General features: G+C 52.3%; 1 long non-coding RNA gene across 1 annotated transcript in view; it reads right to left on the bottom strand.

Annotated features, from left to right (window-relative positions):
* Positions 1–5,109: 5,109 nt before the first annotated feature.
* LOC102960025 overlaps positions 5,110–26,112 on the bottom strand; it is a 72,585-nt gene continuing 51,582 nt past the window's right edge. The window contains exons 3-6 of the long non-coding RNA XR_006216928.1: positions 25,483–25,543; positions 23,445–23,650; positions 5,783–5,983; positions 5,110–5,438 (exon numbers count right to left, since the gene is read on the bottom strand). This is a non-coding gene — a long non-coding RNA (uncharacterized LOC102960025). The remainder of the gene's footprint in view (positions 5,439–5,782; positions 5,984–23,444; positions 23,651–25,482; positions 25,544–26,112) is intronic.

Genomic DNA, 26,112 nt, shown 5'->3' with positions numbered 1-26,112 from the left:
TAACCAGGGAGGACAAAGATTCTGAGGACCACTCTGAGTTCCTCTGATGAAACAAAGCAAGGCCATTTGCTCTACATCTCCCTGGAGGAGATGCTTCTGCCAAGGTGCTGTTTCCCAGAAGATTCTATCTCAACACACAGAGACTCACTGGGCTGGGCTGGGCAGGGCCGTGACCTGCCTGCCCCACCCCTGGCCCGATGACAGCCATCTTTTGTACTGTCTGCCCCTGAGGTAACACTCCATAGTGCTACCACTGACCTATGAGTTGGGTCAATCTGATTCCTTGCCTTGGAACTCAGAAGCGAGCAAGTTCTAAGATATCTACAGGTGCAGCAGCAGAGTCTGCTGAAAAATATAAACATTTCCTAAAACTGAGAAGTTTGAAGTTGAGGAAGTTGCCCCAGGTTGAGAAGACAGAAGCTGGGGTGAGGGGGCAGAGGGGAGGGTGAGAGCCCAGGTACAGAGAGGCCAACAGAGGGGAGTAGTTGAACCACAATCTCCTACCCCTGGGGCCCAGAGTCATGTGATCCAGAACTTGCCTCCAATTGCCTGAGCTGAGTTGGGAGCTTACTTCCAGGCCACAAATGCAATGAAACTCATGGAGATTCCATCAAAGTTGTCTCCACAGATGTCCTTGAACCCCTAGCAGCCACCAGCAGGGAATGAAGTGGGTGGAGCATAGTTTAGGTCTCTGGAATGGGGCCCAGCACTGTGACCCCCCGGGGTGCTGTGGCAATGCAGATGTGTAGAGCCTCCCAAGGCTACTGACTGGATATGTCTGGGGTGAGGCTGTATAGCAACAGTTTTACAAAGCCTTCAGGTGTCAGGATGCTGGGCCAGGTTTAGAAACCACTAGGTTGGGTCACATACCCCTTCCCTCAAGAAAACTGAAACCCCGGAATTCATATGGCAGGAGACAGGGTTTGAGGAGCAGTGTTGCTTTTTGGGAAGTTCCACATCAGTCTAGCAAAACCTGTTCTCCTCTCTCGGGCTTACGAATGCAACCCCACCTCCTCCAAGAAGCCCATCCTTCTTGTAGGAACTCTTTCCTGAGCCCCACCTTTCCCACACCCTGACACCCAAGGTTCCCTGTGGTTTTCAGCCTACACTTGTCCCGGCACAGCCCACAGCCTACTGGATAGGGCTGTATCCTCCAAGATGCAGAGCCATCTCTGGACTTCCCCTGAGCTCCCACTAGAGGCTCAGGCTCAGATGTGGCTATGTGGGTGGGGCTTGTAGCAGGAAAGAAATCAACTCCTCTTGACCTTTTGGATCTGTGGTGACCCCTGGGCCGGGCATTCTGATGGAGGGAGGCAGGCCCAGCCCATCTTCACAGGCAGCGACAAGACATAGGGGAGAATGGAGCTGGGGCCCATGACTCAGCCCAGGGCCCAGGATCATTTTGGCAAAACCTTTATACCTCCTCTTAGTAATAGTACTCAGACGGGTAGGTGTGGGAGAGGCAGGAGTTTCGGGGAGAGGAGAAGAAAGGAAACCTTCTGAAACGCCTTGCAACTCAGGCGAGAGGCTGGCTCCCTCAAAGCTGGGCCCGGGTGCCAGCTACTACTCTGGTCTGCCACGGTTCTGAGCAATCGGGTGCAGCTGGAAGTGTGCAGGCGTGGAGAAGGCCCCACCACGCAAAATGTGCATTTGATCAAGGTTGAAAACATGGTGTAACATGAGTTCTCCTGATCTATTGGATTTCTGGAAAGAGCCCTGAACTCCTCACTCAAGTTCAACCTCAGGTCTCGGGAAAAACGAGTTTGTTAATTCAAGCAATTCCCCGGTGGTTAGTAGTTTATACCACATGCTTTGAAACAATGTGGCCTGAGTCAGGGGAGAAGTTGAATGGCTTCCTAGGGGAGGGCCAAAGCCTATCTGTTAACCTTGACAGGTTGGGCAGCCTCCTGCTCTGGATGGCCCAGCTTTCCGCCAGCACCCTCAAGAGGTTCGGGGGAGGGCTCCAGCTCCAGAGCTCACACATCCACATGCAGCAGCCCCCTCTCGTCAGAGAACAGCCAGCCTCCCTGATCCCCAACCTTGCAGGCCAGAGAGCTGCCATCTGCCTTCACTTGCCTCAAGAGGCCCGCGCCTCCCGCGGGCACTGGGGTCCACGAGGACCATGGCCATGACCATCCCGCCAAGCCAACCAAGCCATCCTACTCGTGCTGGCCAATGTGGATGAGAGCCATGCTCAGCCCCACTTGTGGGTCAGTCTCAGGCAAGGGGAGGCTATGGGGAGGATCCTTTTAAGAGAAGGTTACTGTGAGACCTCCAAGCCACTTGATAAATTCCATTCCTTCATGCAGTGAATATTTATCAGGCATCCATTACCTGCCAATCTCAAGGTTCTAAAACCCAGGACACACCTCCCAAGTGTGGACGTGTGAGAATGTGTAAAAGCAACGATCAGCATATATTAATAGCACCTGTCTACGTAGGACCCTCACAGGTATCAACAGTTTGAAATTCTTAATAACTCTTGAGGTAGGCACAGATGAGGCACAGGATCTTGCCCCCCCCCCACCAGCCCCCACTCCCGACCAGCTGGTAGCCGGTATTATGGGCATTCAGACTCAGGCAGTCCAGCTCCAGAGCTTGGTCCTTAACCATGGCCTGGATCATCATCCTCGTCATCGTTACAAGGCAAGCATGCACACTCCCGCTGATCTGCCCCTTCCAGGCAAAACCAAGCACCCAGGAAGTGGTATCCTTAGGGCGAACCCAGGTTCTGTCCGAGTTCTGGCCCCAAGCTGCTGGCTCCCATCATCTGCCTCAGTGAATCTCGGACAAGATACGCCACCTCTCAGCCTCTTTTTCCCCCACTTTGACATGGAAATAATAATCACCCACAGGGTTCTTGAGATTATTACGTGAGATAATAAAGTGCTTAGCACTTTGCAGCATCTGTAAATACAGGTCTGATAAAAAAAAATGAGCTACTCTTTAAGAATTATGATTATTTTTTTTAACATTTATTTATTTATTTTGGGGGGAGGGAGGGGCAGAGAGAGGCAGACAGAGGATCCAAAGCAGGCTCCGTGCTGTCAGCACAGAGCCCAATGTAGGCTCAAACTCATGAAACTGTGAGATCATGACCTGAGCCAGTCAGACGCTTAACCAACTGAGCCACTCAGGCACCTCAAGAATTATTATTAACAACATTATGATATTAATATTTTATATCTATGAAATGCCAGGGCATATAAGCCCTGAGCAGGTCCAAGTTGGGAAAAATACTGATATCTATCACAGTGTCATATGACATTATTATTATTTCTATCTGGGTTCCCATTTCACTTTTTTTTTTTAAATTTTTTAGTGTTTATTTATTTTTGAGAGAGAGAAAGACTATGAGTGGGGGAGGGGCAGACAGGGAGGGAGACATAGAATCCAAAGCAGGCTCCAGGCTCTGAGCTGTCAGCACAGAGCCCAACATGGGGCTCGAACCCACAAACCACGAGATCATTACCTGAACCGAACTCGGACATTTAACCGACTGAGCCACCCAGGTGCCCCTCCCATTTCACTTTCCACCTAAAGGAAATGTCTTTACTTTCCACCTTGATCAACTGTCCAGCGCTCCCCTTTCCTTCCCTCCTCCTCCCGCTCATGACCCCACCGCAACGCCAAGCTCACACACCAGGGCCATGAGGTGTAGGTAACTGATGCTGCCACTACAAACAAGGAACAAAAAATACCGAAATACTTGCCACTTTTCAGGGGTTTGAGCATCACCACTCCCTGAGGAACTTGATATTTTTTGGCAGTGTGTTCACTTATAGCTCCTTCCAATGAGTCCAGAAAGATGGAAACGTGCAAGAGATATAAGGCACCGCTGCTCAGGGGGAAAGGCACTGATAGGCCACGCCACTGAAGACCACCAGGAAAGATGGTCCGTTTCCAGATTCCTAACCTGACCAACGGCAACTGAAGACCTCAACAGAGGCCTGGACTCCTGCTGTATCTGATTTCCCACCTCCACGTGCAGACAAAGGGTGGGCACTTTTTTTTTTTTTTAAGTTTATTTATTTTTAAGGGAGAGAGAGACAGAGCATGAGCGGGGAAGGGGCAGAGAGAGAGGGAGGGAGTCACAGAATCAGAAGCAGGCTCCAGACTCTGAGCTGTCAGCACAGAGCCTGAGGTGGGGCTTGAACTCAGAAGCTGTGAGATCATGACCTTAGCTGACATTGGATGCTCAATTGACTGAGCCACCCAGGCGCCCCTAGGGTGAGCACTTTAGATCCAGTCTCATCTCAGTGGATATTCTCACCACCCCAGCAAGGAATGGGTTATTCCCTCCTGATAGCCAAGGAGCAGGCTGGGGGCCAGAGACAGTCAGGGATGTGTCCAGGGTGTCTCAGGGCTTGGGGTAGAGTTGGGGCAGAGCCAAGTCCTCTGTCCCCTGGACTCTTGGCCGGGGGAGGGACGTTGTAGCCCACACCACACATCTCAGGAAGGCTAAGCCATTCCTTGTGCTGGCTGCTGGGCCAAGAGGTCATAGCTATGCCTCACAACACCCTAGCCAAGTTTTCCATAAAATCATCCAAAGCCAACAGGAGCTCCGGGAACCATCAGTCTGTAGCTGCGGCTCCCTCCCTGGCTGTGGGAACCTCCAGCTCCCTTGGGCCTGGGCTAAGTGTATGCTCCACACATGAAGGGAAAATGTACCAAAAGCTAATCCTTCTCCCCAGACAAGGCCTGTCCCTGGGGCAGCCCACGTGGCGCTCATGGCCAATTGAGATCTTAGCAGCCAACGGCAGTGCTCAGCGAGGGACTAAACAGACACAGACAGGCTGAGCTCCCCAAGGCATCCACCCGCCACTGCCCCACAGTGCCCCAGACACCAAAGACCCACAGCTGCACCCGTGTACAAATGCCTTAATCCCAGCTCAGCTGCATGAACACACACACCTTTCACGTCCATGGTAGCAGGCGCAAGAGGCAAGCCACAGGCGAGAAGCAGCTGGGTGTGAGGGCAAGCTGAGGGAGATGGGCCCTCCACCCCTCCCCATTTGCACAGGGCAGTGGGAGGTACATGACAGGAGCTGGGGACCGGCCCAGGCCTCTCTGCCTCTAACAGAAGCCCGTTCAGCACCTGACCCGACAGTACAGAGCACAGGGATGAGAAATGGGCCCAGTTTCCGCCCCACCAAATCCTTCAGGATGACCACTGAAGCTGCGAAAAATCAATTTTCTGCAGCTTCTTCGGAAGCCAGGATTTATTTTCTGAGTGCACGGAGCCATTGGCTCAGATGTTTTCCATCAACTCCCTCCAGGCCTCCAGGCCACCAAGCATAGCCGGCTGCCTCCCTTCTTCTTTCTCCCTTGACACTCCAACCCACAACCAGAGCTATACCTGTGACAACAGAAGGCCTCACTCAGGAAAACCAAGCCGGGTGCCAGGGGTCCATCCTCAACAACACAAGTTCACCTTTCTGGAAAAACAAACCAAAGCAGAAAGCCCTTACACATACCCATGTGGGGAGGGGTGAAGAGGGCCGCAGAGCGCTGGACCTGAGGTTCGCAGGGCAGGAATGAGAACCACTAAGTGAGGATGACAGTGCTTCTGCTTCTCAGTGTCAGCTCCCTCCTATTTCCTGAGGGCCTTCTGCTCAGGGCCTTGGGCCAGAGGTGTGTCCCCCCTCACCCATCTGAGCTGTAGGCTCTAACCCAAGAAGCTTCCAACTATGGCGACCACAGCAACCAGCATGGATTCACAGAGGCACGAGCCATGTCTGTCACACACACACACCCACATTCACCAAGGGACAGTGCCAACCTGGACAGGGTCCTGGGGGCACCAGGATCATGGATGATACTCTCCAGGAGACCCAGTGGGCCAGACAACCATCCTGAGGGACGGGGACCAGTTCTTTTCTTGAGGCTTCAAGCCTTATTCTCTTTCTACAGTCACTCTGGATAGATGCCAGCAGGAAAGGTTCTCAAGGTGTGGTCCCTGGACCAGCCACAATGTCAGCACCTGGGAAATAGGATGAAAGGTATTGGCAGGTCCCACCCCAGACTTCTTCAATCAGAAATCTGGCATGGAGCCAGGCAGCCTCTGTCTTAACAAGCCCTCTAGGTTATTCTGGTGCAGCTAAGCCTAGAGAACAACTCCTCTGGATGGCCATGCTGTCAGGGGCTGGATTTGGAGACAGGGTGCCATCAGCTACTCTGCTTTCCTTTGGCCCAATGTGCTGTGCCACTTCTCAGCTAGCAAGCCTCAGGGAACCTTGTGACCCCACCAACTACTCCCCTGCCTGGTTCTGGAGTCCTCCTGGGCTCCCATACTCTCAGAAGGCTGAGAAGCTACCCCATTGCTTGCCGCCATGCCCCAAACCCCAAGTACCCATTCTCACTGTTGATCAGTATCACATTTTTTATTCATATCCTAATTAAAATAATATTATACAACATCCAGTGACCACATCCCCATCTCAGGGGTCTTTGTACTTACTGCCCCCGAACCTAAAACTCTCTTCTCCCAATCAGCAGGCTTCACTCAGGTCTCTGAGCAATGTCACCTCTCCAGAGAGATCTGTCCTCCTCATCCTATCTAAGAGCCCCTCCTCATTGACTCTATCCCCCTCCCCAGCTAACTTTTTCCTCATCCTCACCTAATGTTAAACCATAAATTTATTCACTGTTTGTGGATGGTTTCGCCTTTTGGTTTTGTGGAGTTTTTATTATTTTGGGTTTTTTTGAGGGGCGGGGGGGAGGGGTCTATTACCATCTCTAGATTATAAACTCCAGGAGGACAGCAATTTTACCGTTATGTTGACTTCTGTGCCATAGTGCCTAGAATGTGCTGGGAACACAGTCACACAGCAGAACCTCTAAGATAGACTGGTCACTGAAGGCATACATGTATAGAAACAAACATTAGAGCCCTCCACGCCTATTTATCACTCCTGAATACCTAAAAAGCCCAAGAAAATTTGGAAATTAAATACAAACAAAACTACCAACAAAATTGGATGACGTGCTGTGCCAAAGTCAAATTGCCCAGAATGGATTTAATAGGAGAAAGATGTAACCTCAGGCCAGCTCTTTTTCTGACTTTTGATGTAATTAATACCAACACAGAGACTGAATGTCTGCAGACAGATGGAGGCAAACCAAGTGGCACTGATAACTTCAAGGCCTTGTTTGCAAGGACAACCAGCTGCATACAAAACTACAACTCTGCCATAAGCCTACAGCACCAATGTCAATGAGGAATCACGTGATAATTCTGCAGAGCTGGCCCATTCCCTTAAAGCCACGTGAGCCTTATGGCAATACTAATACCTGCCCTAAATAAACTCTTAACCCCCTCATCTTCATTCTTTTTTTTTAATATTTATTTTTGAGAGAGAGCGCATGCGTGCGCGCGCGCGCGTGCGCACACACACACACACACACACACACACACACGAGTGGAGGAAGGGCAGAGAAAGAGAGAAACACACAGGATCTGAAGCAGGCTCCAGGCTCTGCACTGACAGCAGAGAGCCTGACGCAGGGCTTGAACTCACAAACCCTGAGATCATGGAGCCAAAGTCGGACGCTTAACTGACTCAGCCACCCAGGCACCCCTGAACTATTAAAGTTCTAATCTCAGCAGTGTTCATGTGGAACTTCAAATCAGTTCAGTGGATTCACACGTTTTGAAACAGTTCCGTAATTTTGGCATCAGCAAGGGCTTTCCCGGGATGAAGACATAACGGGTGCCAAAGGTTTATTTAAAAATTTACAAGAGAACAACTTACACTTGAGAACATTATACCCACTCTCTCCAGTTTGGGTTCCGTCTCCCCTGCCAATATGGACAAGAGCACCGTGACTCTGTTTTATGGGGGAACTCTAAGTCCCAGGCTGCCCAGCTGGGTGGTTGCCTGCAGGGGGAGGCTTTCTGCAATGGGGCCAGACCCTGGCACCCTGCCCCAATGCCCCTCCTGAACTGACACCCATCAGTGGAGGGAGTGCCAAGACTAGCCACTGCTGAGGTCACACACCAGGGTCATCTGGCCAGTGGGTCAGCCTGTCCAATCTGCCTGCACACAGGCCCCCAGCGTAACCATGGGACTCAGTGGTTTCTCCTAAGGCTGAGCCTCCCTGGGGCATCAGACTGAAGCCAAAACAAGCCTCCTTTTTCATTCAGGCCTTCCATCACCCTCAGTCTCTCCAGATGCTCAAGACAGTCTTTAGTACAGATGCTGTGCAGGGAGGAAAATCTCTCCTCAGCCTGTCCCTCATGCTGAAGGAGGCAATTCTCACAGAATCTCTCCAAGATTCCAGCTTACAAGACTACATCTCAGGCTGCTGTGTGACCCAAGGGCCAGCCCCTTACCCTCCTAAAGGTGTCTCTCTCTCTCTCTCTCTCTCTCTCTCTCTCTCTCTCTCTCTCTCTCACACACACACACACACACACACACACACACACACACACACACACGGCCTCCACTCTGGCAAACATAGCCTCCTGCCCTGAAGGTCCCCAAGAGAAGGAGGGAGTGCCCTGTTTGCCGAGAAAGCATTGCTCTGTGTCAGTCACCTCTGCTCACGGCTCAGGTGCGAGGATAGAGCCAGGGACTGACGGAGACAAAGGCCTGGCAGTCCCACCAGGCTGGATGCAGCACTCAGGGCAACCCAGGGCGTGGTGTCCGTGGGTAAGAACAGGCCTGGGAACCATTCATCAACCTGAGGCAGCACCGCTTCCCTCCAGGGAGACACCACCTCTTCCAGGGGCCCCCAAGATGTAGCTCCATAGCTACCTCCCCCTCGTCTGACTTCAGGGAGCCTCTGTCCTCTTCCATGCTGCCAGAACCCCCAGTATGCCCACAAGAAGGCCCTGATCTTCAGCTCCAATAGCCCCAGAAAGGAAGTTGGGGTCCCTGGAGGAAGAGGGGCTTGTCCACATCCCCTACCAACCTAGCCCCATTATTGATGAGAGAGAACTCAGGGCCTTCCCAGAAACACATTCCAGTTAATAGCTACATTCTTTTCGCATATCTTTACTAAAAAGTCTCTGAGGAAACTGCTTGACAATTACAGCCATTACAAGAAGAGGGATTCAGAAGTGACAAGCGTAAGCAACCTGGTCAGGCCACCCACCCCGTGGGGCATCTTCCCCACCAGCTGAATGCTGGTGGGGGAGCCTACTCAGGGCCCAGCCCCATGGGTGAGGACAGAGGATCGTCAGCTGTGACCCTCCAGTGACCTCAGTAGGTTCGAGGGCAGGCTGGTTCCTGCCTCGTCCTACCCAAAGCCACAGTGAGAGGCGAAGGCGCAGTGAGGGAGGGGTAGGGCTTTGACATCATCCACCTTGACCCACAGGCACCTCAAAGAGGTTGTGAAGGAAGGGGCCTTGGAAAGGAGCACGTGGGCCAAGAGAACATTTGAGAGGCAGGATGTTGAACTGGACCTTTGGGGGGGATCGTCAACCAGCACATGGATTGGCCACCCCTCTCTGTTAGCAGCTTCCCCCAGGCACCCTGCTGGGCTACTACCTACCATCAGTGCTCACAACAATGTTAGAAAGCATGGATCACTCCCAATTAGCAGATGTGCTGAGGCTCAGAGGTGGGTCTCAATTTGCTTAATAATTCAATGGCTTGTAAGTCGCTTGCCCAAGGTGCCAGTCAGCAGGTGGCAGCGAGCTCTCAAGTCATTCCGTCTACCTGAGCCCAGCCCCCCTCACACAGTGGCCAAAGCAGCTCCTCCTCAGACCTCGACCAGCTGAGCGAGAAGAACTGACCTGGCTCCAGCGCCGTGGCCACTGCCTGAAGCAGCCCTCTCCCATGCCTGGGTCAGACACAGTGTGGCCTCACCCTCGCCTGGCCTGCCCCACCCTAGCAGAGGTTCATACCCGCTTTGCATCTGTTCCCTCCCCACCTCCCTGAAGCACATCTCTGGCATTATCACCTACCTGCTCAGAAACCTTCCATGGCTCCCTATTTTCAGAGACTAGACCCCGGGCAGGCCAGTCATTAAAGGCCTTCTGTGATTAGACAGCAGCCTCCCTGGACATCTTTTGGGGACCCTCTCCTACACAGACACTACCTCCCACTCAGATGAGACTAGCCACTGAACTCCTTGCATGGTCTGTCTCTAGGTCCCCACAACTTCAAGTGTGTGCAAACCCAGGTCCGCTGCCCAGAGCAGCCGAGTATGCCAAAGTTTTGGGGGAGCTCTTCAGCCTGGGGAGGGCTGTGCGTGGTCAAGCAGCCTCAGAGCTGAGAGCGGGCATGGGAGGGGACTCAGTATGTGCATGGCAGGTCACCGACCTAGGCCAAGGGCACTCCCCAAAGGACTCCAGAGACTGCCTGCGCCCTGGCGGGGTGTCCCCACCAGGTTGGCCTCCTTTGGCAGCTGCACCAGAGGCCCAGCACTGCTGAGTCATCCCTCTCCCAGGACCATGATGCCCTCTCGGTCCTGCGCAAAGCACCACGGCTGCCACAGCTCTTGCGCAACTTGGCACCAGCCCGCTGTGTACCTGGGGATTTCTCCAGGGCCACACCCGGGGCAGGCAGCCACACATGCGTACCCCGTACTTGGAAAACAGTGGCCTGGTGCCCCAGGCTCTGAAGAGACCTCTGCTGACCTCCAAGCGTTCTGGGGAATAAGCACCCTGCCCCAGCAGAGGCCTCTTCTGGCAGCAGGCAGCAGACTAGCCTCCCAGCACGCTCACATCTGGCCCATCCCATGGTACTTCCTGAAGCCGCTGAGGACGCAGAAGCATGCCCGCCAGGCGCCAGGCGGACATACCATAGCCTGAGCTCTCGCTCTACCACTGGCTCAGAGTGACTCTGGCAAAGTTCTTGCTCCTCTCAGACCCCCGTATCTTCACATGAAATGCAAGCAGGGACTAGACTGCGATTTCCCAGCTTTGTTCCCTGGAAGCCCCGGGGGACACGCTGTGGCCTGAAAGTCTACCACGGCTGAGCCTCCTGTCCCTGCTGCGTAACCCTGGGCAGGTGTTTCCCCTTCACAAGACAGAATTCCAGCCTCACCCTTTCTTCCCCCTGAGATATGGGCTCCTGAGGAGCTACAGAATGGGGGACCTGGGCCAGAGGTCCGAGGTCCCTCCGACCTGAGCAGGTCAGGGCAGGGTCAGCAAGGGGGGTCGGGCAAGAATGAAAGCCAGCCAGTCAGTATGTAGCTCTGACTCCATGAATGAGGGAACCACATGGTAACAGGCCTCTGGAGCCAGGCACCAGGCCTCCAGCAGACAGTGGCCTTGGAATCAGGTTTGGAAGTCCCTGAAAGCTCAGGGGTCGGGGGCCCAGACAGGCAGAGGCTGAGTTGGAAGGTTGCTGGGCATCAGATTTGGCTGTCTGACCCAAGAGCAAGATGAGGGGAAGATACACACCCCACCCACCGGGAGGCTGCTCCTGCCCCCTTGTCCCTTCCCAGAGATCAGTCAGGAGCCAGTCAAGGCAGCAAAGCCCACAGCCAAGGCCCAGTAAGCCATCACAGTGACCTGGTTACAGAGCTGCAAGACGAGCAGGGGACAGTGAGGTGATGCAAAGACCAGCAGTAGCAAGAGAAAGCCAGCACCAACCCCAGGGCTGGAGGAAAACTAGGAGGAAGCGCTTCCAGAGCCCAGAAGCCAGGGCTGTTGGGGAGGAGGCCTCGTCAGGCTGAGGAAGCCAGACTGTGAGGAGACGTGAGACAGTGACATCAGAGCCACAGAGGAGACACTGCTGCTGGATTCCCAAGCCAGAGAGGGGCGGGGGGGGAAGAAGTGCCCCTTCCTCTCCCCTCCTCCTGCCCCTCCATTCTCCTGTCGGTGCATCCAATGGGCCAGACCTAACCAGAACCCATTGCCAAGGAGACCTGGGAATTGTAGTTTGCGGGGCCAGCCCCTGTGTACAGAGCCAGGCAGGGAACAGATCTGACAAGTAAGGCGCGGATGATTGCCACAAACATACCCTCAGACACTGCCCGAAGGGCCCCTTCACTTCCAGATGCTGCCCACACTTCAAAGTTCAGCTAGAACCACTTTCCCTCAGGAAGCCTTGACTGCTGGTTCTGGGCCAGCGCTGCTCTGCCTGTCTGGCCACACTCCCCTGGCCTCGGTCTCCTTGACCACACGGGTCAGGGCAGAAGGCCTTTGTGGATCCCTCCCCAGGCCCAACGAGGTCCCAGCAGCTCAGCGGGCCTCTGTCACAGCTGAGCACAAACTCTGATGTGCCCTTTGGCCCTGAACTCCCCAACTGGGTTTAGTTCCAAGACCATATTTTTTTCCCAAATGAAAATTCCCAGGTCATGTCTTGGGGGAATGTTGTTGCTGCTGCTGTTAAATCACTGGACTGGACCGTGTAGAAGAAGGCCCAGCACTCCCGTGTGAAACTGCTCACAGCCCAGCCTGACCTCGGAGGGGAAAAGGGAGATGGGGTGCTGAGGTCTCACTGCCTCCAAAAGCCTCCCACGGAGACACACATGTTTGGAGCGAGAGACCCACGAGGTTTCCGACAGAAGCAAAGACATCAGCTACACCAAATGGATCTGGCCCTTCCTTTCCAGGGACCCCACCCACTGCCTGCCCTAGGTCCCGGCCCCTCCAGCTCCAGGGGTCGGCACTGGCCTCCCCCAGGTGGCCATCTTCTCCAGCCTCTTTTCCCACCACTAGACAACCCTCAGAGTTGCATTTTGATAAAAACCTCTGACAGAGTCATCTCCTCTCTTACTGTCTCCCAGATAAACCCCAAACACCAGCACCATGGACATGCGGCCACTGCAAGTGCTGAGGGCAGCTCCTGATGGCTGAGGAGAACTCAGTGCTCACTGCCATCACACTGGTAACTCGAAGCTGGCCAAGGTGGAAACATTCATACCATGGGCATCAGCAAACACCTCACATCAGGGCCTTCTGCTTGCTCCTTTTCTTTCCTTTCCCCCCACCCCTCCAGAGACCTGGTTGGTAAACAGTCCCAGCATACCACTGAGGACTTTGACATTCTGGACATACATAGCCACCACCACCAGCAGCACCAGCCTCACACTGTGCCACCTCCGCCCTCCCACCCTTCCCATCCGGCTGGTTGCCCAGGTGGAGGACCTCCACAGGTCCTCCCAGGCCTTCTTGCCATAGCTCACGCTTTCCCCCAGCTGCTAGGGGAGTGAGCAGGGGCATGCTTTTATCCTGAGTTCCGATCCAGTTGTAGGACCTGGCCAAGTCATCTCCCCTTTCTGTTCCATCACCAATAAAAGGCAAAACGTAGCACTGGGCCATCATGAGCATGAAATAACAGCATGGATGTTGAAAGCTTAGCATGGCGCATGCTCTATGGATGTGCTCAGAAACAACAGTGCCCTATTCCCTGCTGCCAGAAATTCACCAGTGCCTTAAGGTTCAATCTAAATCCTACCTCCTTGGTGAAGCCAGACCTGTGAACCCAGCAGAAATCTCCTGTTGACTTTTAGCCGCCCGCTCCTGGTGACCATAGCTCTCTGACACAAGACAAGAGACCAGAGACCCCTGTGAGGGCAGAGCAGGCAGCCGGGGTGGCCAGGGGTGGGCACAGAGGGTGGATGATGATTTACACACAGTTCCAATGGGAAGCAGGATTACATGAGCACTCCAGCCAAGTCCTCTCCGTGTCCACACCTCCAGATCAGGGAAATATATGCTCCCTACCTTTCTTTATGTGTGTATGTATATACATCTATATATACATATATATATATATATATATATATGGTTTATTTATGTGTTTTTGACAGAGAAAGAGTGGGGGGGCACAAGCAGGGGAGGGGCGAAGAGAGAGAGGGAGACACAGAATCTGAAGCAGGCTCCGGTGTCTGAGCTATCAGCACAGAGCCCAACACGGGGCTCGAACTCACAAACCGTGAGATCATGACCTGAGCCAAAGTCGGACACTTAACCGACTAAGCCACCCAGGAGCCCCTGCTCCCTCCTTTTCTAAGAGCCCCTCTTCAAGATAAAAAAGCTCCCTCCTTCTTGCCTCACAGGCACCTGACCAACAGTAACAGGAAGTAAAAGCAACTTGTGGGCACATGGCCTCATGTGAACCCACCGTGAATCAGCTGCAAAGAGCTCACCTCCAACTTCCAACCCATTTGCAAAGCCGAGAAAAACCTCTAGAAGATGTACGCCCACCAGCCCAGCCCAGATGCTGCCAGCTGGCCAGCTCACAGGAGCTCTGCCCTCTGTGGCAAAGGCAATGTCACACTCACCACTTGGCCCCTGCTGGGTCTAGCCAAGGTACTGACCAAGTTGAGAGGCACTAATGTGAGCCTTCTCAGGAGGTCAAGACCCATGGCTGGACAATGACCACTTGGCTTTCTACTTGGGGTAGGTCAAGGCAGCACCTCCACTTTCCTGTGAAGGGCTCAGCAGACCCCCAGAGGCTGATTATTAGATGCTATTCTAATAATTAAAATTAGAATAGTTCTAATTAGAATAATTGGAAGTGATTATTCATCACTTACTAGTTGTGGCCTTGACTAAGTTACTAACCCCCCTGAGTCTCAGTGTCCTGCTCTAGAGAGTGGGGACAATAATACTACCTCTGCCTAAGTAGTTATAAGCAAACAAGTGCTTGTAAGCAATGTCAGGCACACAGGAAGCACTTAATACGTGTTAGCTATTATCATTTATCACTCCCGTTTTGCAAAGGAAGAAAGTGAGCTTTAAAAGGGAACCTAGGTAGACCCCATTTGGAATTTTTGTTCTGAGGCCCTACAGGATCAAATTTCTAAAGGAAATCCTGTAACTGAGCATAAATCTGAAACCTCCAGAAGAGACGAGAACACCATATTCTCCTTCGCCCCAAGCAAGGACAGCAGAACGGGGGGTCACCAACAGTGACTGTTCAGAGCCCAGTGCTGTGTACACTTGTTGCTGTAAAGGTTCAGCAGAGCCCTGCCCAAGTCCATGTGTAAAGTGTAAATTACAGAATCTCAGATTTACAAGGGACTTTAAGGACCATCCAGGTCTGCTCTATAGCTGGGCACAGATACCCTCATAACCTAAGCCAGGATAGCGCTTGAACACCTCCAGTGATGGGGAACTCAGTACCTGTAGAGGCCACATAGTCCACTGCAGATGCACCTGAGGGAAGGGGAAGGGGAAATAAACAAAGGGGCCAGTGGAGCCTGGGTGATGAAGGCCGATTCGGCCAACTTCTCAGATGATCCTGAGGTAGGTCCAGCCTCCCACCTCCCAGCCACTGCCCCCTGCCTGAGAAGTCCTGTCCTCCAGGGAACTGAGAACACCTCTGGGAAGCCGGGCTGGGGTGGGAAGACAGAGAAACAAGCCAAGCCACAAACCAACTGGTTCCATACCACTAGGCAATAGTAAAGAAAATAGGATGGCCCCAGGCTGGGCCCAGCAGCAGCAGCACCAGCAACAGCGGCCAGGGAAATCAAAATGCCCCGGATAATGAGCCGAATTCTTGCTGAGACACCAACTAATGAAAGGAGCACAGGAAGCCCCATATCAAGGGCCCAAACTGTTTATACAAGTGTTAAAAATACATCTCAAAAGAAAACAGGGAAGCCCGAGGAAAACCCTCTGCCGCCCTTGGAAAATGATTTCTGAAAAGCACGTTAATTTGTTTTCCAAAAGGTGTTTGAAGTCTCTCAGTGCACCCCTTGGGCAACTTTAATTCCTCCTCATAATCCCTATTAAACCTGATGCTCACTAGCAGAGCTCGCTTAGGGGATTATGATTTTTATCCTTAATTATACAGATACATATTTGGGTCCATGTGTGTTCCCAGGTTTCTATGTAAATTAAAAAGGCACTGTCAGCCACACTCCTTCAAAATGCCCCAAATAGCCTGGGCTTCATTACAGCACTAAGAAGGTTTAAAATCAAGTTTAAAGGGTCAGAAGAGTATAATTTTTTTAAATTAATTTTCAAAGCCTTGTAACCTTACAGAGACTCAGAGATGAATGGGTTCATGGGGAAGGGTGAAAAGCCAAGCGTGAACAGCTGAGCCTTGGGGGAGCAGGCGTGGGGGTGGGGGGCACCTTGGCCTGAGCATGGCAGAGGGGACAGGACCCCCCAGGCAACCAGCTCCACAGCTCCAGCGGGGGTTCAGCAGGGGACATGGGAATGCAGAGGGATAATTACCACCACCACCATCGTCACCAGCAGCAAGCTCTTCTTCTTGAACACCTACTATGTGCCAGCTGTTGGATTAAACTCTTTGCACATTTCGGCTCATTAAATTCAATGGCCCCCTAAGGAGGACACCGTGACTATCTCCAGTTTTCAGATGAAGAAACTGAGGCATGGGAAGGTCAAGTGACTTCCCTAAGGTCCCACTGAAGAAATAGTAGGGAAAAAAATAACATATTAATCATTATGATGATGCTATTGGTTGAGTGCTGATAATGTGCCAGGCACCGTTTATGTGTGTCAGCTCAATTAACCAGCATCAAACACCAGGGAGGTAAGTCCTATTAACCTGACCTTACAGATGAGGAAACTGAGGTCAGAGAGGCTTCTAAAAAGCTGCCAAAGGTTGTAAAACTAGCAAGGACCTCTAATTTGAACCCAGGGGAGTGAGACTCTGGAACCCAAACCCTCAATCTCTTCTCTCTCCACAAACCAAAGGCCTGCTCCCTAGCTGCAGAGGACTTCACAACAATGGCACCCAAGACATGACAAGGCAGCATCCCTCCCAGGGGTGATGAAAGTACATCTCTCCCAGGTCTCTGGAGGCCTAGTGACCAGAGGTGTATCTGGGTCCTGGATCTTGAGGGCCCCAGCAGCCCAATCGGGGGAAAAAGCACTGTGGACTAAGGTAATCCCGGAGGCTCCCTGGAGGAAGGAGATAAGAGGCTGGAGGAGAATGGGCTGAAACATGGAAGGCCATAAAAGGGGGTAAAGCAGGATGCCCCAGGGGGAAAGGACAAGTATTCTCGGAGGCATTTTGCTGGAGACATCAGGAGGCAGATGGGGAATCAAAAGGTTGAGGAGAGAGGTCTGGTCTGGGCACAGACATCTGGGGGTCAGAGAACCATAGGGATTCTTCCACCGACTCCACACTCTCTGCCTTCCCTACAGTGACTGGGCCTGAAGAAAGTACACTTGCTCTTATTCACCACCCACTCCTGCTTTTGCACACCAAGTCCCACCTCCCAAACCCTGGCAGGGATGTGGTTCCTATCAGTGTCCCCTCTCCCCTAAGGACCACCCGCTTCTCCCATCCGCATCACCATACAGCATACAAATTTGCTGGAATGTCTCCTGTGTCTCGAAAATGCTGCCTTGACTCATACATCCCCTTCAAGCTGCCACCCCATTTTTCCACTTCATATTTTGGCAAAACGACCCAAGAGCTGTGTGGCCTATCCATGGGGACATGCCTGGCACATCGTCATCCATGGCACCCTGTCTTCTCTGCCCTGCCCGGGCAGGATTCATCACTGCGTCCCCACCTGACATCAGCCATTCCCCCAAGTCTTTCTTTCCTCCTGACTTCCAGAATGCCACACGCCCCTGGCTGTACCTTCCCAGGCACCCCTGCTGGCCGGTTCCCCCCATACCCCCTTTTCTCCTCTCCTCTGCCGACCACCTCCTCCCGGTCTCTGATTGTAAATGCCACCACCAAGCCAGCGACAGTGGGTATCGATTCCCAGCCCGACCCTCCTCGTGGCTCCACGCTCACAACAGCCACCTTGACACTGGCACTTATATGAGTGATAGGGCTCTCGAACTTACCAAGTCCCAAGCCACACCCCCAACTGCCTCTCACCTGAGCCTGCTCTTCCTCCTCTCCCCATCTCAGGAATGGCTGTGGGGCTGAGGGAAGGAGCGGAATTGGGAGTAATCCTCGGCTTGGACAACGCCTCGATGGAGTGCCAACCCATCGGAAAATCCTAGTACCTCTACCTCCAAAACATACCCTGATGCCCCACTTCTCTGCCCACACAGCGCCCTGCTAGCCTACAGCACCATCCTTTTGTGCCTGCACTCCTGTACTAGCCTAACCAATCTCCTGTCTTCACTTTAGCTCCCTGAAATCCACGGTCCGTTCTGTGGTCAGAGGGATCTTTTTAGAACACAAATCCAATCACACCACCACTATCACCACCGGAGCTTCCCATTTTACTTGGAATCGTATCCAAACTCCCAGACATTACCCTGTATAGCCCCATAAGGTCTACACTCTCCCTCGCCTGTACCCTCATTTACCGCTCTCTTCTTGATTCCTAAGTCCAACTGCATTGTCCATGCTACATCTTCAACACACCAGGATTATTCCAACCCTTTGCACTTGTGGGTTCATCTGCCTGTAATGCTTTTCCCTGATTTTCTCACAGCTGACCCCTTGTTACACAGATCTCCACTCAACTGTCCCCTCCTCGGGGACACTGTCCCTAACCACCCAGTTTAAAAGAGTTCACCATCACATCACCCAATTTTAATGTTCTACAGTGTATTTGTCACAACTGACAACTTTCGTATTTATTTATATATGTGTGTGCTGTGTCCCTCACCAGAATATGAGCCCTGGGAGCCAGGGACTTCATCTGTCATGCTTACTGCAGTATCTCCAGCATTTAGCACAGTGCCTGGTGCAGACCTGATGCTCAGTCACCATGATGTGAAGGATTGCCTCTTCCCATCTCCTCATCTCTCCGCCCACCACCCACCCAACCTCCCCCAAGACCCTGGCCTTTCCCATGAGGCCCAGCGTCCATATGGTGGCGATCAATGTCCTTATTATGTCAGAGTTAATGGGTGACAGAGAAGGGGAGAAAGAATCACAGCCCGGGCCAACGTTCTACCTCTCCCCTGCCCGAGCTGCTCTGGGCCACACCTGCCCTGGGCCTGGGGACTACCCGCCAAGCCGGCAGCCTTATGCTCAGAAGCACCAGCTCTGGAGTCACACAGGCAGGGCCCATATGTTACAGCCAAGGGCCTTTCACCTCTCCCAAGACAGTAAGATCAATTGCACGTGGGGGGCAGAGGTGAACACCACAGAGGCTTTTTAGGGAGCTGAAAGTACTCTATACAATATGATAACGGAGGATACGTGTTATCATAGGTTTGTCCAAACCCAGAGAATGGACAACACCAAGAGTGAACCCTAATGCCAACTGTGGACTTTGGGTGATCATCATGGGTCAGTGAACGTTCATCAGTTGTCACAAAGGTCCCACCCTGATCAGGGAGGTGGATAATAGGGGAGACTATGCCTCTGGGGGGTGTGGGTGGTATGGGGGAGCTCTCTGGATCTTCCGCTCAAATCTGATGTGAACATAAAACTGCTCAGAAAACTAAAGTCTGTTACAACAAAACCAAACAATGAAAGAGCACCACGCCTGGCCCCCAGGGCTGCCTTCTGATTCGCATCTGGCAAAATGTGCCTATGCCTCCTTATGCCTTCAGTCTACCAAGTAGCCAGACCCAACCTTGATGCTGTGAACTCACTACGCCATGGTGAGAACACTAAGCTACGCGTAATGCCTCCCCAGCACGAGCTGTAATTACAGCCACACTGACAAACCTCTGGTCCACTCAGCCCCTCACTCCAGACAGAGTGAGGGGTTGAGCCCCACAGCCTAGTTACTTGACAGGGTACACCTGGGCCACAGCGGAACGTCCAGCTCAGAACAGTCCCCAAGGCCAGCACTGGGCCTTGGATTTGCATCAAGATATCTTGGCCTGGATGCCCTTTCCATCAACTGCTGCGATCAATGCCAGCCCAACCCACCCCCACGGTGCTTCCAGGCTGCAAAATCGCTGGCTCATGCCACCCTGCCACCTTGTGAGTGGCCCGGTGGAGAAAGAAGAATGGGAACTACAGACCTCTCTTTACAGACGGGGCCACTAAGACCCAAAGACAGGCAGGACTTGCCCAAAGCCACACAGAGAGTTAGGTACAAGAAACCAGGAAATCCAAAGGCCTGGCTCCTACTTCCACATTCTTGGAACCCCAACGTCCCGAATGGGTTAAAAACAACAACAACAACAACAACAACAACAACAACAACAACAACAACAACAGTAAGGATGAACTTATCATCATCTCACTACTCCTTATAAATCTCTACTAGTACCAACACGACTGAAAACACCTCACGCTTGTCTGGGCCTTCATGAAATGCCATCTTTATCATTATTTTCAACTCTAATTTATTATCTGGGCTCCCCCGTGAGCCTATCAGGTTGGTATCGACTTCACATTGTACAGAGTTTGAGCTGAGGCCCAGCAAGGCACGTGGCCCACTCACGGTCACGTGGAGCAGGGGCCAGGTCTCTTGACTCCCAGCCCAGGGCGCCATGCTCTCTGTCCACCAGCCCCCAGACCTAAATGAAATTCCCACCTCACGTTTCTTACCAATTACCTGTCATCAGAGGGGCGGCTCTGTCCCCTCCAGAATTCCTTCTTGCTGATTTCAGCCCACTGTCCTTGAGGTAACAGAGTACATGCCTTTTGACCATGGGGGCTCTGAGAGTTCCCAGGAATGTAGCAAATATACCTGCCATCACACCAACCTTCGATCGTGCCCAGATCACAGGCAATGATGCCTCCTAAGGGGTGAGGGGGGACACTGACCACAAAATCAAGTCCTGAGAAGGAGCCAGATGGCACAAGCAAGGGGCCAACGGACAAAAGGTACAGACCCAGCCCAACATTCTGGACAGGCCGGGATTCACCTGAGCATTATCTGTCCATCTGTCATCTGCCTACAGCAGCCAACATCTCAACCTGCTCGTTTCCACAGACGGCAGCGGGCCCAGAGCCTTCACTAAGCCCAAGCTGCACCCCAGGCCTTTAAGCCCAAGCACCACAGGCTTATAATCCCCATTTCCAGGCTTTTCTGTGGTCACAGGTCAAAGGCAAACACTTGGGAAACCTTCTCCTGTCTTTGGGAAGCAAGACAAGCCCAAGCCATGAGTGAAATGTGTAGACGATGGTCCAGGAAGCTGACCCTGGCCCAACAGCACTGGGCAGAGGCACTGGGGGAACTCAAGAGACAAGGGGCTTGTTCTCAGGAGAGGACTTGAGCTGACCCTGGAGCAAGGGGACAAAGCAGGGAGATAAGAGTCTACAGATGTTCGGAAGGTGCAAACACCCAGGAAAGGCAGAATGACCTTGCCAAGCAGCCAAGTATTTTAAGACTTCAGGTAAAACTGTGACCATAATTCACTTACTGTCTATACATGAAAGTCTTGCCAAGGATGGAGGAGTTGTCTACACACTGGATCTACCCCGGCAGCAAAGAGTAGACATGGGGGTGTCTGTCTGCCCACAAGGAGACTCACATGGGCAGTCTCCCTATCGGCCTAGGTGCTGGGCTCCTAGGAAGTGGGAGAAGAACTATCCAGAACACCTCCCAACAGGAGGGGGTTCTCACCACAACAGAACCTACCAGCAGAGAAGCCAGCACAACAAGGCTCCCAGAATCCTGAGCTGCTCACACAGATGGAAGAAGTGAAGCCCAGAGAGGGTCAGGGATCTGCCCCAGTCACACAGCACACGACCAGTGTAGGACCCTCCTCCATCAGCAAGGCCTTTACACTTCTCAGTTTTCCCTGGGGCCCCTCCCAGGTTGCTCAGCTTATTAGGGAACAGCTAACAAGTGGCCCTTCAGTGTCTGTGACCTGAGCCCTTTGCTTCACCAAGAGAGATTTCCGGGGAAAGGTTCCTCACTCCCCTAAATAAGGTCTCTCCAGGGCTGGCAGCACCGAGCAGGGCGCACGCCCAGAGAAAGGATAGGAAAATGGGTATAAAATTACATAATAATGTCTGATTCACACAAAAAGGAAAGGAAAGTTCTCTCAACCGTGGATATCCACTGGGAAAAGTCAAGGCAAGATGACCAAAGGTTTGATGGGTCTTTTAAAACTTTGTTTGGTCGAAATGTTTGCTCTTATTTTAAAAACTTCTTTGTCGCAGATAAAATTGTTCTCTAATTTGGTCATACATTTGGATTTCATTATTTTCAGAATGTATTCCAGACATCTAAAATTAAACAGATGTCATCAACCCCGTTTAGGCCTAAAAGACTTGTAACCAAACAGTGACTTCAACTCCGATGCAATACCGATTTGGAACACTGTGTTTTAGTCATTAAAAGTTTTAAAACTCTGCTCCATTTTTCTCATTTCCTATAATGAGATCTCTTCCCCCTCCTTGAAATACGCCAATTCTTCAAGGGTCAGTGGAAAGTCAAACCGGAGAGCAAAGCAAATTTAAATATGAAAAATGAAAGAGCGAAGTATGAAATCCTTTATCCACTGAAACCCTCACCGAGAAAGGCACCTCGGCTTCATTGCAGACGGGGGGAGATGGGAAGGGAGAGATACAGAAACAGTGCAAGCGCAGGAAGGGGATTTGGCTTCTAAAGCCTGAATTGTTTTATCGTTCCTTTTCTGACAGGGATTAGATTAGCGAGAATCCTCCAAGCCTGCTCAAGGCGTCCTGGGGACAGTTAAGAAAAGACAATTCTTTCTCTCCTCCGATCCTCATCTCTGAGTTCGCCCCCAAATGAATTTGTTAAATAACCAGGTCAGAGCCAAGCGCCTGTTTGAGATGCCCAGATTCGCAAGCAGGGGCACGTGGCCCCTGGGACATGCCTGTGGAGTGGGGGAGGGGAATCTAGATCTGGAGTATGGAAGTCGCATACTGGGGTCTGACCGTCTTCATTACATCAATTTCTTAAGGAAAGTGGAAAGAATAAAATAGAGAAAGGGACGAGAAGGGACAGACTCCAGAGAGGACCTGTGCCTCTCCCGTGGGACCTCCCACCCTTGGTCTGAACGGGGAGGCAGACCCCCCAGCAACCACTCTACAGAGCTAGGAAGCCCAAACCAAATGCCGCACTGCCTACTTGGCTCCTCACTCCAGATCTCAGCTCAGGCCCCACCTGGCAGACCCTTCCTTCCGGAGCCACCCAACAATGAAGAAAGTGAGGTGAGGAGCGCCCAGAAACACTCAAACTTCTGGATGCACACGGAGAGGCAGCACATTCTCCCCATCCTCCTCCCTGCCCCCCAAATAACTCTGCGTGGAGCACTTCTGAGCAGAAAGACTTCTCCAAAGATGGGAAATCAGCTTGCTTCTAAAGGCTGACACATCCTAGGACACACAGCCCCAAATCCTTGTTCCAGAGAAAGCTCTCAGGCCCCAGGCCCCAGGCCCCAGGAAGGGCCATGGCCATGGCCACGGATCTGTTTTGGCAAGAACTGGCAGCATCCTTGTCGGGGTCTACTGTGCTCACCCCAGGAGGGGAAGCAGGTAGACAAAAGGACACAAACACAATGACCTTTATCAGAGGACAAAGTCAAGGGCCCCGGGGTGGGGGTGGGGGTGGGGGGGGGACGGGCAGGAAAGAAAGCTGATGCCTTTGGAACACACGAATGGCCCACTCTGGCCTGGGGTTAGACCTGCTCAGTATGTTCCTAACATGAGAATCCACCCAAACAATCTTTTAAAAGCCAGCTGTCAGTTCATAGATGCCCTTACCTCCCAAGTCTTAGGCAAGTCAGCTTCCCCGGACCTTGCTTCTCTTGTCCGTACCTCCCAGATGATTTGTGAGCATTTACTCTCCATGACTGGCAAACAGCTTCAGCCCTGAACCAAACCTGGGTAGCTTAGTCCTGGCAGGTTATCCGATTGTTCTTCTGAGAAGGACTGCATTCTTGGGAGTTCATTAGGGATGTCTGCCTTTGCTGGGGAAGGAAAGAGAGAGAGAGAATTTAATTCTCCTCCGTGCCAACCCAGAATCAACCCATCTTGTTTCACAGATGGGCAAACTAAGGCCCAGGGAAGTAAGGGGAACCTATGCACGAAGGTTACACATTAGAACAGAAGATATAGGTGCAGCTCAGTGGCTCGGTCGGTTGAGCGTCCGACTCCTGGTTTTGGCTCAGGTCATGATCTCGCAGCGCATGGGTTTGAGCCCTGTGTCAGGCTCTGCGCTGACAGCTATGGAGCCTGCTTGGGATTCTCTGTCTTCCTCTTTCTCTCTGCCCCTCCCCCACTACCTCCCAGTCTCTCTCAAAAAAAAAAAAAAACAAAAAACCCGAGAAGATCAAGCATTTGAAAATCATACTAGAAGATTAGAATTTGCTAACTGGTATATTTCAACCCTCAGGCTTTCCTGGATTTGAACACTACCTTTGAGTGAGCCCCACACACCTGTAAGAGATGTATCGGGCAGGAGACTGAGTTCAGAAGATGAAGTCACGATTCAGCTTACACAGAGAGCCAGTGACAAAACTGGGATGAAAACCCAGGCCAACCTTCCCAGGAGACCACCTGGACCATCGAGGTGGTATCTTCCCCCATCCATGCTGACCCCCTAGGGCTGCAAAGGGGCTGAGAAAGAGAGGGTCTGTTGGCGGTGGGAGAGGATGCACAGAATTAGCTCTTCAACCCAATGGAAAGTTTGGAAACAGTGACAATTTATTTATGGGAAATACCAAATGCCCTTTGCCTCACTTCTGAGACTGAGAGGCAGAACCAGGTGAGTAAGAAGACCTCATCATCACCAGGGCCCCTTGACCTCACTCCCTCAAGGATTTTCTGGCCAGCTGATGCCACTCATTTCTCTAAAAGATGGCCGACAAAGTTCTTTCAGTACATACACTAACCTGAAGTCAGAGGAGGGACAAATTAGCTGGTCATCATTTGCTTTACCAAAGGATTGGTTTTTTTCTTTATCACAGGGTTCCTCTAAAAAAACAAGAGCCCTTCCACAAGCAATTGCGTATAATCCCATTTGCAAAGACCATCCATGGACGGCACACCAGCCACGCAAAAGCACAAAGCTACTGTAGGTCAGGGTTTGACAACTGCTCTACATAAGGCATCGGGTGAATGGCTCATGTCTGGTCTCAACACTGAACCCCCTGCCCCAAAGGTGACCCAGGTGGTGAGAAAGGAGCACGACCAGAGAAAGGATGCCAGGGGAATTAGGCATGGGCTCTAAGACAATCCCCAAAGGGGAGGCTGGGAAAGTCCTCGTCCTTGTCAAAACTGAGACATAAATACTCATCCACAGGCGTGCCTACTGCATGCCCAACTTCACACTAGACACCGGGTCAAATGCCCAACAAAACCAACAGGACTCCTCTGTCCTAGAGCTTACAGTGTGCGGGGCTGTTGAGACAGCTGTCAATCAAACGGACACGCTCATGAATGCCTCTTTGCAAACTCAGCTAGGGACGCCACAGGAAAGGAATTCTGGCCTAGGAGAGCTTTGGCTGGTAGTGGCAGTGGCGGGGTTTTTGGTAATCTATTTTTGAGAGAGGTAGGGGAGGGGCAGAGAGAGAGAGAGAGAGAAATCCAAGCAGGCTCCACGCTATCCACGCACGCGGGACTCGAACCCATGAACTGCGAGATCACGACCTGAGCTGAAATCAAGTTTCGGAGGATTAACCAGGGGGTAGTACAGAGGCTCCTAGGAGAGATTTTTGTAACAACACAGGAGCTAGTCTGAGGGTCAGGGGAAATTTTGCCAGAAGTAACCACTGAGTTGACATCTAAGGGGACAATTTACCTGGTAGACTCGGGTAGAGCAGAAAGGAGTCCAGGAAAAGGTGAGAGCGTGTGTCAGGGCCCTGGAGTAGGAGAAAAAGTAGTATGTTTGAGGAAATGGGAGAAGGTGGCCAAAGCGCCTGGGAAGCAGAGGGCAAGGGGCATCATGACCACAGATAAGGGATCGTAGGTCACACAAAAGAGTTGGTCTTTATACAAAGGACAATGAGCTGCCACTGGAAGGCTAAAGCAGGCAAGTACAAGAGTCAGTCTGTGTTTGGCAGAGCTGGCTCTGGGCCCTGCATGGAGAATGGTCCAACGGCGGGGGGGGGGGGGGGGGGGGGCAAGATAAAAGTGGGTGGATGGCTAGGATGTTGCTGCAGCTGGGGAGGGGACAAAGGCAACTGGACTAGGGGGCAGCTGTGAAGATGGGCAGAAGTGGACAGAGTCAAGGGCTGTAGGACATCAAAGTAACAAGACTTCAGGCTGGATCGCCCCAGGGGCAGGAGACGGGGTGTGCCAGAGGGTGCCTCCCAGGGGCCCGGTTGTGTGAACAGATGGACAGAGACGCGTGCCCTGAGCTCGGGAGCCCTGGAGGAGGTGCAAGGCGGTGTGCTGGAGGAGCAGGGTCAGAGTGTATCTCCAATTCCTC

Source organism: Panthera tigris, chromosome A1 (genome assembly GCF_018350195.1).
Source record: "Panthera tigris isolate Pti1 chromosome A1, P.tigris_Pti1_mat1.1, whole genome shotgun sequence".
Lineage (NCBI taxonomy): Eukaryota > Metazoa > Chordata > Mammalia > Carnivora > Felidae > Panthera > Panthera tigris.
This window is presented reverse-complemented; position numbering and strand designations above follow the sequence as displayed.